The 18,491-nt window shown below is 41.7% G+C and overlaps 1 long non-coding RNA gene across 3 annotated transcripts in view; it reads right to left on the reverse strand.

Moving 5' to 3' along the window:
• The window catches only part of LOC122233145, a 59,501-nt gene that overhangs the window by 24,254 nt on the left and 16,756 nt on the right, over positions 1–18,491 (reverse strand). For 2 of the 3 annotated variants that reach the window (XR_006210623.1, XR_006210622.1), the window contains 2 exons: positions 13,447–13,599; positions 1,720–1,794 (listed from right to left, as the gene is read on the reverse strand). This is a non-coding gene — a long non-coding RNA (uncharacterized LOC122233145). The remainder of the gene's footprint in view (positions 1–1,719; positions 1,795–13,446; positions 13,600–18,491) is intronic. The other variant, XR_006210624.1, reaches the window with a different exon arrangement.

An 18,491-nucleotide genomic window follows, 5' to 3' on the forward strand; every position in this document is an offset into this window, starting at 1 on the left:
CTCATCCCCTCTCCCCTCTCCAGAGGAAAGCCACGCCAATGGATTCAGTGCTTATCATTTCCTAATTATTTGCCAAAGTACTTGTATAAATCTACATTCTCATTAACAGGCATAAGAACCCCATTTTGCCATGTACTTCCATCATTTGGTACTGTCAGGGATTTTTAAGTCTTGCCAATTGACAGACATGAAATATTATCTATTGGAATATTAATCCGTGTTCCTTTAATAACTAATGATGCCAGCCTTCTTGTGTCTGTCCTCAACTCAGGTTTCCTGTTATATAGTCAATCACGAATTCTCTATCAGCCATATGGTTGCAAATATCTTTCCCAAGAATGCAACTTTCCCCCCTTTGTTTCTGATGGTTTTTGCTATAGAGAATTTTAATACATTTAACATTTTCTTAATGATAAGCCCTTTCTTATTAACTAAGAAATCCTTCCCTAACCCCAAGGTCATAATGGCATTCTCCAAAACTTTAAAATGAATGTTATACTTTCCATATTAAGGTTTTAATCCTTGATCTGTATATATGATTTGAGCCAGGGATTCTAATGTAATACTTTAGATTGGTATCTTGTGTTTCCTTTCATTCAATATGAAAACAAATGTTATCTATATAACCTTTGCCTTAGTGGATCTTACAGCTTTTTAAGGAACAGAAACAATAAACAAGTAAACAAATACATACATAGTAATAGTGAACGTTTACATAGGGTTTCCGTATGTGAGGTGCTAAGCTCTTTATGACTATTTAAGTGATTTAATTGTCAGAATTCTCCATGAGGTAGGAGTAATTCACATCCTCATTCTACATATAACAAAGTTAAAGCATAAAACAGTTCAATAACTTTCTCAAAGTACCCCAACTATGAGAGAGTTGAGGTTTCAATTCAGATTTTCCTTCACTTTCAGGATCTGTGCTTCTAAACCTGACACCAGATAGCCTCTCATCTGTAGTGCAGGAAATGCTGGGACTGAAAGTCATGTGGGGGTCGGTTGCCTCAGCTTACCTCCATCAGGGCTCAGGGGAGCCTTTCAGAAAGGACACCCAGGCTAACAGCTGAAGGATGAGAAGAACACAGCTTCTCCCCAACCCAGGAAGGTGCATAGTTCTGTGTCTCTAGATCTTAAACAATCAGAGAGCACAGAAGGAATGAAGGCGTTTTTCTACCCTTTGGGGTCATGTATGTGTCATCCACATAGCAGACTGGGCCCCAAACACAACGCTTCTTCTCTCTCAGCTGAACGTCTGACTCTGGGAAACAGCATGGGATGCTCTCTAGATGGATTCTCCTCCTATCCCTGTCTTCCCTCTGCACTGCTGGAAAGACAGAGAAGCCTTTGTGAAATCCACGATGGGAGCTTATAATTACACAGACCCATCTGAACCAAGTCTGAACATATTAGTCAAGGCACTTGAAAAACATTATCTTCTTTCCCTCAAGACACTTCATTCACAGTTTTACCAGACCCTCACTTTATAAATCAAAGAGTAGGTTGTTCTTAAATTGCTCAAGAGATGAGAAGTAGGAGAAAAGACTTCCTCATGAACCATGGAGGAAAGCTGGAACTTTTTGGAAATGGCCCTGAAGTGTTAGGTTGGTTTAGGTCCCTTGTTAGCTTGTTAGCAGGGCTTGCAGTACTCACTCAGAAGTATGGGGGGTCTCCCACTTGACCCATACAAAGGCCCCTCAATACCCCTTACAAACCCACCTCTGCTCTTCCCCACATTTTTCTTTCCATGTCCCTCTGAGGTCACGAATCACATTTTCTGTGATTTCTTGATTCCTGTGAATCAAGAGATATAATCAGTATGGGCAAAGGTCCTAGAGCCCCCTCCTGAAGCATTCTATAAGTCCAGTGTAATGCTTGCACTATTTCTGAGTCCTGAAAGGATAAAGATAAAGATAGGAGTCTGACTGCAAGTAGAAAGCCATAACCTGGGCTGAAGAAACGGACACCTCCTTGACCACATAGTTTGATGTTAGAAGCCCTGGCCAATCAAGGGTGTCTGATGTCACCTGGCACAAAATCCATCCAGCTAGCTCCATCTAGTTCTCAACTGTCTGATAGTTTCCTATGACCTGGAGAAGATTTATAGTTATGCCTTAAGAATCCTGTCAGTGGGGACTGTTTTAGCTTTCTCCTGGGCAGAGGTGAGATTACACTATTTGCGCCTGCTGAGGCTCTCATTATACTGAGTTAGTAATATAAAATAATACACTCCAGACATTTGCCGGGGAGAATGATGTCAGGTGAACATGGGCCCGTTACTTATTCCAAAGTCCAATGGAAAGAATCAGTCTTCAAAACTGTTTGAAGGATCACTGTCAATTTTCTCTTCTAGGTGTTCTAAACTATCCCCCTGGCTTAGGAAGATTAGAAAGGAGCCAGCTACACAGATTTCATATTATTGGATCCCTGAAGAATTGATTTTTATGAATTATGCTTTGGGGATGCCAAGAGCCTAAATAAAAGGTCATTACTAGAAAAAGCCTTATGAAACTCCAACATCCAAAGAAAGGATACTGTTGAACACATCGATCATTATGTCTTGTTTATGAGTATCCCAGAAAGAATGACCTGGCTTTAGTAAGAACACTAGTTAGAGCTTTTCTCAGTAACGCATTTTGTTGTTTTCCATCTTAAAAATATTATTTTTTAACGTTTATTTATATTTGAGAAAGAGAGACAGAACACAAGCAGGAGAGGGGCAGACAGAGAAGGAGACACAATCTGAAGCCGGATCCAGGCTCTGAAATGTTAGCACAGAGCCTGACATGGGGCTGGAACTTGTCAACCATGAAATCATGACTGGAACCAAAGTCGGATGCTTAACTGAATGAGCCACCCAGATGCCCCTTAAAAATATTATTGATTGTCTTTTGACCAGGTTCATTGGTTCAACCCAACCAAAACAGGTTTAGACCAATACCCATTTTTAAAGCTTCATCCATTCCTTCATTGTATTCTTTTCCTCACCCATCTTTCTTCTTTCACCTAAATTATATTTGCCATCATACCTTATGCATGGTGTTATAGTCAGCTAACTCATTCCTGAAATTAGGAGGAACATAAATTAATAAATAGCTGTAAGATCTAAAAGCTCAATGAACTTTAACTTCTACATATCCTCGTGGTTAGTGCCTGAAAATGCTGAACATTGTAAGTTATATCACTTCTTAGAGACTGTACCTTACAATTTTTAAAAAAAAATTTAAATGTTTTATTTATTTTTGAGAGAGAGAGAGAGAGAGAGAGACAGACAGAGCATGAGCAGGGGAGAGGCAGAGAGAGAGGGAGACAAATAATCTGAAGCAGGCTCCAAGCTGTCAGCACAGAACTCAACACAGGGCTCAAACCCACAAACTGTGAGATCATGACCTGAGCCGAAGTCAGACGCTTAACTGACTGAGCCACCCAGGTGCCCCTGTACCTTTCAAATCTTAAAGGAAGTGATGGGGCAGTTCTTTTCTGCTATGCTTCCCTATACCTACAGTTCCCATCTTTATTTTCTTGACCTTCAGGATGTAATTATTTGGAATTTCTGGTTGTACCCCTTGTCTGAATCACTCAGGTAACATTTAGAACGTGCTGTTATATTCTAAATTCAAAGTATTCTGCCTTTAATATGGCCATGGATAGATCAACAGAGAAGATGAGGTCATTATACACCATACTTCTTAGCCTCATTCTTTCCAACATTGGATTCTTACACTACTCCTTCTTTCCCCTTGTATCCTATTTACATTGGAAGTTCTACCTTATATGTAAATGTTGTTATAGGCCAACAACTCCTTTCTGGAACTAGGTAGAATATAAATTAATAAATAATTTGTTATGGTCTGAAAGCTTGGCAACCTCTAAATCATAAATACCCATGAGGTCACAGGCCTTCAAACAGACCCTTTGGTGTTACCACACTTGTGGTAGCCAGAATAATCCCTCCCCTAAATATGTCCAATCCTAATTTTCAAAACCCGTGGATATGTCATTTACACAGCAAAAGGGACTTTGCTGATCTAATTAAGACTATGGCCCCTGACTTGGGGGAATTATCTGAGTGGGATAATAAGAGGGAGGCAGGTGCATGGGGTTCTGAGAAGGAAATATGATGATGCAACTAGAGATAAGATTCAGAGATTGGAAGATGGCTACATTGTTGGCTTTGAAGATGGAGGAGGTGCCACAGATCCAAGCAATGCAAGCAGCCCCCAGAAGCTGGAAAAGGCAAGATATCTAGAGCCTCTAGAACAAATGTTCTTGCCAACACCTTTATTTTAAGTCCAGTGAGACTTCTGACTTCCAGAACTGTAAGAATAAATTTTTGTTGCTTTTTCTAAGTTTATTTATTTATTTTGACAGAGATAAGGTGAGAGAGAGAGAGAGTGGGAGAGAGAGAGAGAGAGAGAGAGAGAGAAGAGGGGCAGAGAGAGAGGGATAGTGAAGATCCTAGGAAGGCTTTGCGAAATCAGTACAGAGTTCCACATGGGGCTCAGTCTCATGAACCATGAGATTATGACCTGAGCTGAAATCAAGAGTTGGAAGTTTAACCAACCGAGTTACCCAGGCACCCCAAATTTGTGTTGCTTTAAGAGAGAAAGCTTGTGATAATTAGTTAAAGCAGCAGTAAGCTAATACAACACTCCTTGAGAATTCTAGATTAGCTCCATGTCACAACTGGGCTTATATGGTTTCTCTTTTTCTCTGTTATTCTCTCCTACCCCACAGACTTTGTAATCACTCTTCAGCCCCAAGTTTGGTCATGGTGTATGGTCTAGATTCTACCATCCTGCTCGGGATTGCTTAGCTTTGAACTTCATGCCTCCATTTTGACATTAATGTGTTGCCCCTGTTCCACCTGGGTAGTGTACCCTTACAGAATATCTGTTTCATTGTTCATCTCTTTAACTAAATGGTGCTCAATTTCCACAGGCTGACAACTTCCCACATCTCTAGAGTACCCACTGGGCAACCTATCTGCCTTCATCCATTAGGACTCAATGCCAGCCAGAAGAACTGTTGCAATGATGGAAATGTTCTATCTGTACATCCAATATGGTACCCACTCATCATATGTGGCTATTGAAACATGACTTGTGTGGAGAGAGGACTCAAACAAAATCGCAAATGAAAGAGGAAAAATAACATCTGACACCACAGAAATACACACATTAAGAGAATATTGTGAAAAATTATATGCCAAAAAATTGGACAACTTATAAGACATAGTTAAATTCCTAAAAACATATAACCTCCCAAAATTGAAGCAGGAAGAAACAGAAAAATTTGAATAGGCCAATTAGCAGAAATGAAAGTAAATCAGTAATCAAAAAACTCCCAACAAAAGTCCGGGACCAGATGGCTTCACAGGTAAATTCTACCAAACATTTAAAGAAGAGTTAACACCTGTTCTTCTCAAACTTTTCCAAAAAATAGAAGAGGAAGGAAAACTTCTAAATTCATTCTATGAGGCCAGCATTATACTGATACCCAAACCAGATAAAGACATCACACACACACACACACACACACACACACACAACTACATGCAATATATGAAATGAACATAGATGTAAAAATCCCCAACAAAATAGTAGCAAACTAAATCCAACAATACATTAAAAAATTCACTATGATCAAATGGAGTTTATTCCTGGGAGGCAAGGATGATTTAATATTTACGAATCAATCAATGTGATACATCACATCAATAAGACAGGATAAAAACCATATAATCATTTCAATAGATGCAGAAAAAGCATTCAACAAAGTATAACATCCATTCGTGATAAAAACCCTCAACAAAATAGATTTAGAGGGAATATACCTCAACGTAATAAAGGCCATATATGAAAGATCCACAGCTGATATAATACTCAATGGGGAAAAACTGAGAGCTTTTTCCCCTAAGGTCAGAAACAAAACGAGGATCTTCACTCTTACCACTTTTATTCAAGGTAGTACTGGAAGTCCTAGCTACAGCAGTCAGACAACAAAAAGAAATAAAAGGCACCTAAACTGGTAAGGAAGAAATAAACATTTGACTATTTGCAGATGACACGATACTATATGTAGAAAACCCTAAAGATTCCACCAAAAAACTACTAGAATGGATAAATGAATTTCAATAAAGCTGCAGGATACAAAATCAATGTACAGAAATCCACTGCATTTCTCTATGCTAATAATGAAGCAGGAGAAAGAGAAATTAAGACAACAACCCCATTTTCAATTACACCAAAAATAATAAAATATCTAGGAATAAACTTAACCAAAGAAGTGAAAGATCTGTACTCTGAAAACTATAAAACATTAATGAAAGAAATTGAAGATGACACAAAGAAATGAAAAGAATTCCATATTCGTGGATTGGAATAACAAGTATTGTTAAAATGTCTATACTAGCCAAAGTAATCTACAGATTTAATGTAATCCTTATTAAAATACCAACAGCAATTTTTACAGAACTAGACTGAACAATCCTAAAGTTTGTATGGCACCACAAAAGACCTCAAATAGCCAAAGCAATCTTGAAAAAGAAAAACAAAACTGGAAGTATCACAATTCCAGACTTCAAGTTATATTACAAAGCTCTAGTAATCAAAACAGTAGGCACAAAAATGGACATATAGACCAAGGGACAGAATAAAAAGCCCAGAAATAAACCCACAATGACATGGTTAATTAATCTTTGACAAAGGAGGCAAGAATTTGCAATGGGAAGAAGGCTCTCAACAAATGGTGTTGGGAAAACTGGACAGCTACGTGCAAAACGATGAACCCGGGCCACTTTCTTAAACCATACACAAAAATAAAGTCAAAATGGATTAAAGACCTACGTGTGGGACCTGAAACCATAAAAGTCCTAGAAGAGAGCACAGGCAGTAATTTCTCTGACATTGGTCATAGCAACATCCTTTTAGATATGTCTCCTAAGACCAGGGAAACAAAAGCAAAAATAAACTATTGGGACTGCATCAAAATAAGAAGCTTTTTCACAGTAAAGGAAACAATCAACAAAACTAAAAGGCAACCTACGGAATGGGAGAAGATATTTGAAAATGACATATCCAATAAAGGGTTCGTATCCAATATATATAAAGAACTTATACAACTCAAAACAAAAAAGAAATTATCCAATTAAAAAATGGACAGAAGACAGGTAGAGACACTTTTGCAAAGAAGACATACAGGTGTCCAACAGACGGATGAAAAAATACTCAACATCACTCATCATCAGGGAGATGCAAATCAAAACCACAATGAAATATCACCTCTTGACTGTCAAAATGGCTTAAACACTCAAGAAACAACAAGTGTGGGTGAGGATGTGGAAAACAAGGAACCCTTGTGCTCTGTTAGTGGGAATGCAAACTGGTGCACCCATTGTGGAAGACAGTATGGAGGTTCCTCAAAAAACTGAGAAATAGAACTACCCCGCAATCCAGTAATTACACTACTGGTTATTTACCCAAAGAATATGAAAACACATTCTAAGGGATATGTGAAATTGGTGGAGGGAATTAAGGAGGGCGCTTATCTTGATGAGCACTTAGTAATGTATGGAACTGTGGAATCACTATATCATACACCTGAAAATAATACAGCATTGTATGTTAACAACACTGGAATGATACTAATTTAAAAAAGACAGGAAGCTAAAAGAAAAAAAAGAAAGAAATGTGACTAGTTTGACTGAGAAACCAAATATTTAATTTAATTAATTTTAAGTTCATCTTAAATAGCCACATATGGCTAGTCGTTTCCACATTGGACAGCACAGTTAGGTTTTTACTAAATACATGTTGATGATGAATAATTGAAGAAGCTATCAGACAGACACCTATAATCCTTAAGTTCAAATCAATAAACCTTCTTTAACTGTTGCTTGAGAAGAAGGGCAGTGAGGATGAAAAATATCTGAAAATGAAAGACGTCTGTCTGTATAATAGGCTTCAGTTGTTTGGGAGAATGATCAGTACTTAAACCAAATCCCCCAAACTATTAAATCCCTGCTCACGATGCCATTACCTTCAGGAACTCATAAAAGGAAATGTCCTTAATTAAAAGTGTGGATTTTTTTTGTGGCTCTGGGGACTTTTAAATGTCTGCGTATAAATAAACCACATTTGTAGCTGGGCTTGAAGGTGAGCCCTTACTTCATCCAGTTCCCAGGTTACCCTGTTTCTTGGCGACCTAAGAATCCAGGTCTGTTGTTGCATGAGAGAGAATTGGCTGCCGGTGCATTTTTGCTGGTAGCTGTGTCCCCATGCTATTCTCTGTGATTTATCTTCCATGAAATGTCTGTGGATGTAAAAGCCCATATAAAACAGAGTAAAAGTGAGGGCAATAGGAAATTTGTAACTACCAGGTGCTTATTGGTTGCATTAACTGGAGGAAATATGGCAGGAGCCATGGGCCTGGGATTTGGGCTAGACAGCATTCTGCGGGTCAAGTGACACTGGATGAAAGCCAATCCGTTTCCCAGGACAAAACCCAGATGGTTCGATGGAGAAAGGCGCCCCAGCTTCCTGCCATTCCCCTGCCTTCTGCAGGTAGATTCTGTAAGATTTGAACTAAAACCCTAAACAGAAACAGGCATCAAAATGTCAAATTTATAAAGCTCGCATTTGACACCTCTTACCCTTGTGGAAGCGTCTATATGGTTAGGTTTGCAGGTGTTTTAAAATCCAGGGAAAGTGAAGTCATAAGTATCACAAGTAAAGCCTGTGGATCAAGAATGTACTGGTTCAACCCAGACACAGGACCTGGTATCCCAATGAGGCAGGTGTTTGTTTCTAGAGAAGCAGTAAGCTCCCTTATTTGGACATTTCTTTCACTGATTATATAATTCTTTAGTGTCAAACTTGCTTCCACTTAAATAATAACTATAAGAAGAAGAAGAAAAAGAAATAACTTTAGAATATAAGGAAATTTACTGACTTATGAATCTCAAGAATGTCTAGTCAACTTGTTCAGACCACAATCCAACTTTATAATGAAAACGACTCCTGTTGATTGTATCTGGGATTTTGCAACCTCAGAAGTGCTTCTCTGGGATTTCAGATGTGACATAGCTTCATGCACAAATCAATGAATCAATCACTTGCCAAATGTTGAGTGTTTGTAGGATATTCTGAACAAGAATTTAACGTTGTGTGAACATTACTTCTGTAACTTTTCCCTCAAAGGTAGAAAGAGGTGGGAGAAACATCCCTTAATATTTCTTTCTTAAGAGTATTTCCTTTCCCTGTATCTTTGCTGGCTTCCCACTCCAGAATTTGACTATTGTGTTTGGGATGGTAAACACTACCAAAAAACAATTTTATGTGGCTTGACTGGAATGTCTTCCACTTTAAAATTTCAGGGGCCATAAGTTGAATTACGACTCAGTTCCAAGCCCTGAAACAAAAATACTGTATTTAAAATAGAAACACCTGTATTCCCTAAGTGGATAATACAATAACCTTTCAGTAATTCACATTTCCTTGGTATGTAATCATTTGTGTTATCAAACTTGAAACTAGCACCAAAGAGTTCTACATTCCTTATCCCGCTGGCTAGGCCACCTGGCCTGAAATTTCTCAGTGCTTACAAAAAAAGGACAAGTACCCAGCGCAAGGCAGGAAAACTCAGACACTTCAAATCTGGAAGTGTGCAGATATTTGAGTCTGCTGCATGCCCGGTGGGTGCTGAATTGCACTTCAACGGTCCATTTCAGGGCCGCGAGCGGTGAATGTGTCCTCCTGGGTTTGCTGAGGGCATTCGAAAAGCAATTCTGACTACCTTTTCCCTATGGAGCACCCATAGCTGTGGGCCTTTTAAACACATTAGGAAAATAGAAATCTAGCAGAGAAAGGAGAGAAGCCTAATTGTGAAAGAGGCCAGGAGTCTGTCATAAGCAAGAAGGAAAAAATTCAGACGTTTATATTTTTTAAGTATGATTTATTGTTTAAATTATACTCTTTTGCATTTTAAGAGCAGCCAGGAAAATGAAGTTATTGGTACGCTAGAATTTTCCTCTCTGCTGTCATTTCCATTTAATTATTGCTCAGACATCTGTAATGGAAAGAACCAGGGGCTTAGAGTGGATTTTCAGCTTGGGTCTTTCTAAATCTTTCCTGGGACAGATGACAGAGCCTGGGACAAGTGACCAAGGCCTCCCAGAGGTTGCTTCTTTATCTGAGACAGCAGAGTCCTAAGTGCTCCATGACATGGGGATGACAAGAATTAAGCGTTATGAATGGGACCCCAAGTCAATGCTTAGCAAGTTAGCCCAGTCCCAGTTTAATCATTACGTTTTGAAAGTTGGCCATCAGAGTCCTGCTACCTGTGTAGCTCTGAGGCTTCGAGTTGAACTGTTTCCACTCAGAGTTCATGACCACATGGGAGGCAAACTGATTTGTATTGAACAGAAAAGACACTGTCTGATGTCATATTGACATATTGGTCTCAAATCACTGACTAACCTTCCATAGGGACAAAAGACAGAATGAGAAGGAATTCGAGATTCTTCTAAAGACCCTAGAAAGGTGGAAATACCTGTAAAGCCTTCCCCAAACACGGAATTTATTTAGACCAACTTGGAATTGAAAAATAGTTGCCACTCAGAATGTTGGGAGAGGGGAGAGCAGCAGGGCTCACAAATCACAAAGGATGGAGTCATAGAATCCACCGTATGGTGAATAATTAGGTTTGCTCACGTGTCATCTGGCTTCTCATATACCATGAAATACATAGGCACCTACCAAAGACTGAATACAAATACTGAGTTAAAAATATATATATATTGATGAGGCACCTGGGTGGCTCAGTCAGTCAAGCATCCAACTCTTGATTTTCACTCAGGTCATGATCTCACTGTTCATGAGTTCAAGCCCCGTGTTGAGCTCTGTGCTGACAGTACAGAGCCTGCTTAAAATTCTCTCTCTCTCTCTCTCTCTCTCTCTCTCTCTCTCTCCCTCTATGCCCCTACCTCCCCCCTCTCTCTCTCAAAAATAAGCATTTAAAAAAAATATATTGAGTTAATCCTGGCTTGGCTCAGCAGCAGTCTGTTTTAGAGACTTCTAATAAAATTACAAGGTTTTTTTGTTTGTTGTTTTTTGTTTGTTTGTTTGTTTTTACAAATGGACTCTTTTCCAAGTGGCAGTTATACACATGGACACATGGGGCCCTTGGAACTACTTTTTTCCCCCCCTCTGCTTCTTTATTCAACCATTGTCTACACTTTCCGAACTGAGCAGAAGCAGAGAAACCCCTTCCAGTGCATATAAAAGCCTGGTTTGGCTTGGAAAGTCTGGTCAAGTTCAAGCAGGCAGTGTGCCTATGAGCCCGTGCTCAGCTTACGGCTTTGCGGCCTTCATTAGACTCTCTCAGAGTTCTGTTTTTAGAAGAGCAACAGACCGACCCTCCTTAACCGAGGGGAATGAAAGGAACCCCTTAATCCACCACTCACGTCTTCTTTCCAGTTCTGATACCAGATTTGGCCCGCAGGAGCCACGCCAGGCTAGAACTCTCACATGGGTCAAACTGTGGCTCCTGCTCTCCAACGCCGTTTCCCAGCGGACTGGGTTTTCTCATCAATCATGTGTTGCCCGTATTGTGTTTCCTGGCTTGGCTGCTCATGCGGCCATCCTAAGGTTGGGGGTTTGGGGCGTCAGTATTAATCATGAGACATGCCGCTCTCAGGGCTGAGTTTGCTGTGATGATGGCATCTCATACTTGCCTATAGCTGTGCTTTTTCCCTGGAGAAATCTCAAGTTAGACGAGAGGGAGGGAAAAAAAAAAAAAAAGCCAGTTCCTGCTTGATGTTTAATAGCTGGGTCATTATGAGGGATCCTGTAAAACCCCCACCCCCTGCTGTTATGTGGGTGTTTTGTAACTGTCAACTCCATCCACCTTGCCACAGCATATTAACTGGCTCCAGGTTTAAGGCAATCTACGAGGATTTTAATTTACTTCTCACCTGTCTCCTTACCTAGTTCCCACACAATTATCCCTGGAGACTACTGAACCCTTGGCTTGCTATCATTTCAGTCAGGAGCGGTGTTTTAAATCGCACTGTGTCACCTACCCAGAGCAGCCGGAGAAGGTGACGCGCGTAGTAGGATTGAATTGCTGACCTGCACTGCGGGGCTGGGGAGAGTTTCAATCACACTGTTTGCTTTAGTGCTAGACGTTGCCTCAGCTCTGAGGTGTGGGAGCTGTAAATTAGCATCTGAAACAACGCAGCTGTATTCCTGCCTCTGCATTTCTCGCCAAGGCCCCTGTCCCTGTGACTCCCGAATCCTCTGTGTGGGAGCTGCTCTTTGCTGAGTTGAATCCGACTTTGAGGAACAGATGTGGGTCTTCTCTGAGTTAGTCCATGGGAGGAAACTACGGAGATGCCCACACTCATTTTGGGTTTCCCCTAGAAGGGGAACCCAGGGTAAGGAGTAGAGTGTAAGGCAATTAATTATCTGGGAGGTAATCGCTAGTTGGAGAGTGGGGGAAGGGAAGACAAGCCGTAAAGTGAGTTTCCACTGCGGGCTGCGGAGCTTGACTTCCGTTGGGGGCGCCGGGAGCCAAGGTGGCAGTATTGTCCCTGACACACAAGGGAGCTGGGGTGTTTGTGTTAAGGGATGTTTCCAGGACCCCGCAGCCTCTGCAGGTAGAGTGGGCTCCAGAGACCAGACAAAGCCCCCAGCAGAGAAATGCAGGTGCCTGCAGGTAGAAGTCAGGCCTGTATGTTAAAATGGTAAGGCTGGTGTGGGGGTTTGTGGGTAGGGTAGGAATAGAGGAGAACAGTATCTGCCCCACTAACTCCACACCCCAGGTACTGGAGCAAAGAGCCGGGCAAGCTGAAAACCCTGTTAAATATCACAGCTTGGAACAAGCTGGGAGAGGGTCTCCCCCAGTCCTAGTTCCATGCAGGAATATTTTCTATAGGGATCATCCAGCCTCTACCTGAACATTCCAAGGGGTGGGGGGCTCAGCTGTCACAGCTGCCCAGGCTGTGTGTAGATAGTTGTGGCTATTATTCTAGTTGATACCTTCTAAATTTCCATGTTTGTTCAAATGACCATTCATTCCCCATATGTTGAGCGCCTCCTGGGTGCCAGATGCAACATGAGGAAAGGGGTTATAGCCCTTAGAGTTGCATGCCCATGGAAGGATGGACGAGCAGTGACGTTATTCTCCAGCAACATTTTCAGAAGGTGCCCCCGATGTGCCGGATGTATGCTACAGTAACACTCCACAGGTAGGGAGAGCAAGGCAGTTAGAAAAGTGAAGCTTGACTACAAGCGGTAGGAGAGACATACCCAACACAAGCCCAATGGCTACATCCAACAGTCAACATGCCAACAGCGATCTCCACGCCTACAGAATACATGCCTCAGTAGTATCTTAACTGGAGTTCTACTTAAATGGGATTAAGAGGAATGATTTATTACCTACTTTAAAAAGCATGGAACTTCTTAAGGAGAATAGCAATATCTTTTCTTCTATCCAGTTTCCCACCTCTGTCAATTTCTTGCCAGGTGACTGCAAATGAGCTCATCCTGCAACGTAAATTTCACCTTCCTCTGCAGACGTTTTAGGAGGCTTTAGCTGCAAACATATGGATACCCAGAAATTACCACCAGTCTCACACATACAAATAGATGTTATAAAAAGTAGTCCCGGGGTGCCTGGGCGGCTCAGGGGCACCCCACTCTTGATTCTTGCTCAGGTCATGGTCTCACAGTTCATTAGATCGAGCCCCACATTGCGCTCTGCACTGATAGTACAGAACCTGCTTGGGATTCTCTCTCTCCCTCTCTCTCTGCCCCTCCCCCCTCAAAATAAATAAACATTTATTTATTTATTTATTTATTGCAGGATACATTTTTGCATTTATTTAGGTTTTTCTTTTATAAATACACATTTTTTTTTTTTAAAAGAGTAGTTCCAATCAAGCACCCATTGGTCTTGGGGGGCTTGTGACTGAAGAGTGCTGACCACTTTCACATACTGCAAGTGGCTCCCTAAGGAATGAGGAAAAGAAGAATAGTCTGCTGCCCAGTCGTAAAATTAGCAAACTTCAAAACGAGGTGAATCTGGAAAATGTGTGAGCCAAATACAGGTGTGACTGCACTTTCCATTTGCATATGAGTGTGTATGTAAATGTGTGGGTGTGATGCTTATTTCTATATGATCCTGAAAAATGAATAAAAATAATTAGCACACTGCTCCCTAAAATAGGAAGTTTATATTCAACAATTCTGTATTATTTTAGAGAGAAAGCAGAAAAAGGAAGTTGACATGTAAACTTGCCAGGCTTTGGTGAAAACATTGGTTAAGGGACCACCGGAGGTTTGAAACAGTAGAGGGATTTGGTCAGAGCTATGCACTGGCAAGCCAAATTTGCTAACACTGTGACGTCCCTGAAAAAGAAGGGTTAACATAAATTTAAGTAGCACCATCCCTATCCTCCATGGTTTTCCCCTCAGTCTTACACGGATGTCCTATTAGTTGAGTAGAAGTCACAAACTGGCTGTCCGTGTATCAAACAAAAGCACTTTATGGTTGTGTTTTGCTTGGCTCGCACAACGTTCACCCACATTGCGTTTTAAACAGGCATTCGTTGCTGTCATTTAAAAATAAGAATAGTTGAAATCAAAATTCAGATTTCCAAATTCTCTTGGAATATCAAGATCTCTGGTAATCCTGAGCACCACTTGGCACGACGACATTTGGCCAGAGCTAGCAGCTTCTGTAAGTGTTTGGATCTTCCACCTCTGAAGTCAACTGAGTCAGTACCTAGGAAATGGTTTGGGGTGCGCGCAAGATGACATACTCTGAGCTATGATGAGGTAACCGGAACAGTCTCAGGAGACAGGCCCCAAGTAGCTAGAGAGGGACTCATTCCACATAGATTTAAAAAATATTAAGATCCTCCACTATTTCAGTCACCAGGCTATGGATAGGGAAACAATAATAAACAGAAGGGAGCTGTCTCCATAGGCCCTGCCCTGTGGAGCTCATGGTCTAGACGAGGAGGTAGACAAACAATTCTGCAGTTAAGTAAAGTGTCAACAAAATGGCAAGTTTGGCCAGTACTCAGAAGGAAAGGTGTGTGGTGGCTTGAGTGGCCAGGGACTCTGGCCTCATCTTGGAGATCAGAGAAAGTATTCCTAAGGGAATGAGGTCTAGAAGACGACTAGAGGTAACTATACAAAGGAAGGGCAGGAGTACATTTTTGGGTTCTATTTGCACAAGCCTTATGGCAATAGCATCATGATTACTCAAGAACCTGAAAAGACAGAATGTAGCTGAAATTAGTAGAGAAGATCCAAAATGACACAGAGAGAAAAAGAATAGAAAGAACAGAGCAGAGCATAAGAGATGTGGGAACCCAATCAAGTGCTGTGGCAAAGCTGTACTATGAGTCCCAGAAAAAGAGGAGAGACTGAGATTGGGGCAGAAGCAATATTTGGGGGGAAAAATGATCTCTAAGAATATTCCAGAAGGGATGAAAAGACCTCAACCCACAGATTCCAAAAGCTCAGCAAATCCCAGGGGCTCCTGGGTGGCTCAGTCAGTTAAGCGGCCGACTTCGGCTCAGGTCATGATCTCGCGGTCTGTGAGTTGGAGCCCCGTGTCCGGCTCTGTGCTGACAGCTCAGAGCCTGGAGCCTGTTTCGGATTCTGTGTCTCCCTCTCTCTGACCCTCCCCTGTTCATGCTCTGTCTCTCCCTGTCTCAAAAATAAATAAAACGTTAAAAAAAAATTTTTAAAAAAAGCTCAGCAAATCCCAAAAGTGACCAGTGAATTGTAAATTGTGATATACCCATATAACGAAATTGTATTTAGCAACAAAAATAAATCACCTTCTGATACACGCCACAAAATAGACAAATCTCAAAAGCATTATGATGAGTGAAGGAAGCTAGTCACAAAAGGCCATAGGCTATACAATCCCATTTTTCTGACATTCCGAAAAAGGCCAAAGTATAGTGATAGAGGTTAGATCCGTGGACACCAAGGCCTGGGGTGGGTAGAAAATTGACTAGAAATGCGTATGAGGGAAATTTGGGGGATGATGGACTTTCAAATATTAATCAAAGCAGTATAAAAATGGGCTGGAAAACAGTGTGACCAGTAGGATGGCGATTCTGTTATATTAATAACAGTAAAGCCTAGAAGATAATATCCATAATCAAGTCATGAAGGGTTAGCCTCTGCTTCATTTTTGTCTGCTTTTGATTCTGTTATTTATTCTTTTCCTGAACTGCTAAATTTTCTCCAATAAGAACACAATCATTATAACTAGGGAAAAGATTATTTTTGAAAACAACTATATTTTCTGATTTTCAATGTTACCCACAAAAAAAAGGTGTTTTCCTTTTATTATCTTTAAAATTCTATATTATTAATTCACTCACAAACACGCACGCAAAATTACACCTTGTATTTGAAAATCTCTGTGAGCATAATAATCACCACGTATAGGCTTACAGAAATTTTATGCTATAGTACTCGCTGAACTGCCAAACAAAGTGAATTTCCAACATGCTATTCGCACTGCTGACTTACATCTACTTGCAACATTTTCCAAGTGCGAGGAACAACGGGAGATGTGAGGACTCCATGTAATAGATCACACCTGCCCTCCTGGCCCCAGACCCTTCTAGATGGGTCAACGACAGAAATGAGTGTTGCACCCCCATATTTGGCGGGACAGGATGATGGCCCTGTGGCTCAGCAAGGCTGCAGTATGACAGACGAAGTACTTAGAAAAGGATCTTCTTGAGTGTTACCCAACACAGTCACCTGTTGATTTATGAACACACACTCACACTCACCTTTTACATCCTGTCAATTTGGTCATCTCAGCAGAGGAGAAGAAAAAAAAAAAAAAAGGGAACTGAAACCACTGACTATCCACAACTCGGCAAACACTCAAAGTCCCACATCTGTTAAATCTGGACGGATGAAGTTTGTAAACCACTAACACCTCATTTTCTTCTATTTTATAATGAATTTTTAATTGCAGAAGAAATAAGTGAAGTCATTCTCCCCTTAAACATTAGAATGTTTACTCAAAACGAACTTTTGGCCACCTTCTCCAATTTTAGTCCCTCCCATAGATAGGGTGGGGTTTGGGGTTTAGGCTTCTAGACCATGTACATAGACAAGTACATATCCATGAACAAACATAAATATAAATGTGGATCTATACATATATATATATATATATATATGCAGGTATGCAGGACAGAATGGACAACATAACATGGCCTTGTGTTTCGTGAGGATTTTTCTTTTTTTCATCTCTCTCTCTCTTTACAGAAATGGCTTCATCCTGTAGTTATCAATCTGCAACTTACTCATTTGTTTCTTTTTTCGAGCTCTAGCCCAAGCCGGTTATTTGTTTTAACTGCTGCATCCAATTTCATCATATAAATACACCACATTTTATTTACCCGCTCCCCTGTTGATAGACATTTAGGTTATTCCAATTTTTACCATTACGAACAACACTGAGATGAACATAATCGTGTCTGACATTGTGTGTGCACGTGTCCCTCCCACCCAGCTATGGCCAAGACCCTTGTGTCCACAATGAAATGTCAGGAAGTTTGACAATCCAATGACATGGTGCCTGAGTCTTGGTTCTCACATGACCTGGACCTTGGTGTGGAAGGGTCTTGGCGGGAGGTCTGGAGGCCACGTTTCCCAGAGGACTCGACCCTCCCCCTGGGCGGGGTCAGAAAAGCTGATGGAGAAACTCTCACCGCTAGACAACCAGCTCAAATGCTAACTTGGCCCCTTTTGCAGATTTAAATGAAATGTTCATCATTTCCCCCAAAATCTGCAACCCGCCTAAAGGTGGTCTGGCGTTGAACATTCCCTCCACAATACCCCGGCTGAGGAGGGCCCCACCGATGCTTCCCACTACAGGGGCTTTTGCAGGAAGGGGCAGAGGCACTAGGGAGTTTCTGCTGGAGATAGGAGTGATTTTCAAAACCGCGCAGGCAGGGCCGCCAGTCTGCCGAGGCTCTTCCACCCCTTGCCACTTGCACCCTGCGAATACAATCCGGCCCTGTTCCCGGTCCCTCTGCCATTTGAGAGTCATGAAGTCATAACAGCTGTGGCCGTAGCCGCCCCGGAGGCCTGGAACAGGCTGGCCGGCGGCCCATCCCCCGCAGGCCGGAAACGTGCGCTCCTGCAACTCAAGCACTGCCTGGGGGGGGGGGGGCGGCAAGAAGCCTCCGGCAGCAGCCAGGGAAGCCTGATGTGGGCGGGGCAGGCAACGGGACCAGCAGATTCACACCCAGTGACCCACAGGCCGTTGTCTGGGAACCAGCATCGGTGCCCCTGGGCCTCTCGGGTTCCCGGGGCCAGGCCCACAGATTCAAGCCTTTTCACACTTGGAATGTGTAACAGGGGATGGCCTGCAACCTGCCACCTCGGTGTCAAGCTCAGCTCCACTCCATAAACCCACTGGGGGTGGGCGGG

Source organism: Panthera tigris, chromosome D4, assembly GCF_018350195.1.
Source record: "Panthera tigris isolate Pti1 chromosome D4, P.tigris_Pti1_mat1.1, whole genome shotgun sequence".
Classification (NCBI taxonomy): domain Eukaryota; kingdom Metazoa; phylum Chordata; class Mammalia; order Carnivora; family Felidae; genus Panthera; species Panthera tigris.